Below are 2,928 nucleotides of genomic sequence, written 5' to 3' on the forward strand. Positions count from 1 at the left end.
GTGTCTGTGCAGGCCAGTCTGATGAGCCCAGGAAGGTCGCAGTAAAAGCTGTCCAACACATTGGGGCCACAGAAACATGAGTTTACTACAAAAGCCAATTGAACCACAGAGTGGATAAGGCCAATCATCCAGGCTGACACTATAAAAAGATGCACATTCGTGGGCTCATGATGGTTGGGTAGTGGAGAGGCTTACAAATAGCCACATGTCTGTCTAAGGCCAAGGCTATGAGCAGCACCATCTCCACACCACCAATGATATGGATGAAGAAGATCTGAGCAATGCAGCCTCCAAAGGAGATGACTTTGGGCTTTCTGAAAAGATCGTAAATCAACTTGGGTTGTAGTGACAGAAGAAATACCCAGGTCAATGAAGGAGAGATTAGCCAACAGAAAGTACATGGGGGAATGTAAGTGTGGGTCAGAAGTCACAGTGAGAATAATGAAGGAGTTTTCTGTCATGCTTGCCACATACAACATGGAGGAGAACACAAAGAGGACAAGTTGGATCTCCCAGGAATTGGAGAGTCCCAGGAACACAAACTCTGACACCACAGAGTGATTTGCTCCATCCATTGGCTTTGCCAGCAGTGCTAGCTAAAAGAGGAGACTAGAAAGAAATATAAATTATAAGAATTATATTAATAAACTACAAGGATAAAACTAAAAACTATGAAAGTCTATCTCCACAGTGGCTGAAACAATGAAACAATGAGCTCCAACATAGCAACAATTGTGAGGATTGTGGAGGATTGAGCAGGACAGAGCAGTGTTTTATTCTGCTGTATCTAGGATCATTCTGTGTTGGAATCAACTCAACGGCACCTAAAAACAACAACATCTACACTTTGGCATTACATCCATCCTAATATACCGATGAACCCTAAAACTGTGATCACACAGAGAAGTTGGTGGCTGCCATATAGAGCTGCTCCCTACCACCAAGTTGACTCTACTTTTAATGCCTATGATGGTTAATTTCATGTTCCAATTTATCTTGCTACTGTTGTTAGTTCCATTCAGTTGGCACTGACTCATGGTTATAATACCGTAAAAAATCTAGGACATAACCTGTTGCTGTTGGGTCAATACCAACTCACAGCAACCCTATAGACAGAGTAGAACTGCCCCATAGGGTTTCCAAGGAGCAGCTGATGAATTCGAACTGCTGACCTTTTGATTAGCAGCCAAGATCTGACCCATTGTGCCACCAGCGCTCCAAAATATCTAGAATATAGTACCAAGTTATTTAATGAAACACTAGTCTTGTTGTTGTTGTGAAGATATTTTGTAGATGTGTTTATAGTCTCCAACCAGCTGACTTTGAATAAAGGCAATTACCATAGACATAACTGAGGTCTTATTTACTATCCTGAAGGCCATAAATGCAGACACTGCTGTTTCCCAGAGAAGAATTTCGAGACATTAGCATCAAATCCTGTGTGTGTTTATAGCCTTCACGCCTGTCCTACAGATGTTGAACTTGCCAACCTCCACAATCTTGTGAGCAGATTCCTTATAATAAATACCCAAATATGTTAAATACCTTGACCAGGGCCATAGTTTAACATTAGAGCAAGTGCTAGAAAATAGGTCCACTGGCTCAAAAATTAGTAAACCTATTGCCGTCGCATTAGTACTGACTTGTGGCAATCCCATGGGTTACAGAGTAGAACTGCTCCATGGGGTTTTCTTGGCAGTGATCCTTAGGGAAGCAGATAGCCAGGTCTTTCTTATGGGGTGCCAGTGCGTGGGTTTGAGCCGCCAACCTTTAGGTTAGTAGTCAAGTACAAACCACTGGCACCACCCAGGGACCTCTACAAGATCAGTACTTTTCCCAGTTTCCTCCTTTACTTCATTAACTTATAATACCCCGATGATTCAGTCTGCACAAAAACGTGTGGCAGGGTGAATATAGAAAATGTTCAAGAAAGATGAGCCCCTTTTAGGACTAACGACTGTCATATACTGACATACCAATGACTGCTGCTTAGCCTCTATGATTAACTATCTCTGACAACTGTATCAATTAATTAAAGCACATCAGTGCTCCTGAGAAACTTGGCACTTTGCTAAAACACTTAGTTTTATGCTAGTTGTTTGGGTGAATACTCCTTTTTGGAGAAAAATGGTCGTCTGAATAGACTTATACCGGAAAAAGGCCAGTTGAATCTGCTCCACTCAACCTTTATTTTTTGAGAGGGAACTGAAATCTCTTAAGAAGATCCAGCTAACCACAACGAAGTCTTCTCAATGTGGCCTGTATTCAAGTTTCACCTCCTTCAGGAAATCACTCTTAACTACTCCAACACAAGTTGTTTTCTGTTTCTAATGTTTCATTTTTAATCCAAGTGGATTGTAAAACTATTCCACCTATCATGCATCTTTATAACCTCCAGAGTGCCAAGAAGATACATAACAGGTCCTCAGTAAACAGCTTGAGTCCACCATTTGTACCACAGTGAACTGATCATATCATCAAACTCAGTGTGGATACAGAGACTCTAGACTCATCTGTTGGTTGATACGAAACATAGTCTCTTGTGTGTGAGTATGTCACTCTTTGAATTCATCTCTATATTCGTACTTAAAACCTCTTATAGTAATTATTTTTAAAGAAACTGCACGGTATAATGAAATCGATATAGGCTTCAGTATCTGAAAAAACATGTATCACATCCTGCCACTCAATACTTAGTGGTTTTGAGTGACATGCATTTCATCTGTGAGCCCTTTTTCACATCTGTAAAATGGAAATGTCTTACAGAACTATTATGAGAATGTGAAATAATGTGTGTCATCCAAACCAGTTAATTCTTCCTCGGAAATGCATGTGGTAATGGAATTAACCTATCTGTCCACAATAAAGGAATAGATAAATAAGTTATCATGTGTTAATGGAATGGAATGAATTATTGGAAAGGAATCT

The 2,928-nt window shown here is 40.3% G+C and overlaps 1 pseudogene; it reads right to left on the bottom strand.

Moving 5' to 3' along the window:
- Nucleotides 1-14: 14 nt before the first annotated feature.
- On the bottom strand, nucleotides 15-686 carry LOC105757012 (olfactory receptor 4F21-like; annotated as a pseudogene).
- Between the last annotated feature and the right edge of the window lie 2,242 nt (nucleotides 687-2,928).

Source organism: Trichechus manatus, unplaced genomic scaffold (genome assembly GCF_000243295.1).
Source record: "Trichechus manatus latirostris isolate Lorelei unplaced genomic scaffold, TriManLat1.0 scaffold00692, whole genome shotgun sequence".
Classification (NCBI taxonomy): Eukaryota; Metazoa; Chordata; class Mammalia; order Sirenia; family Trichechidae; genus Trichechus; species Trichechus manatus.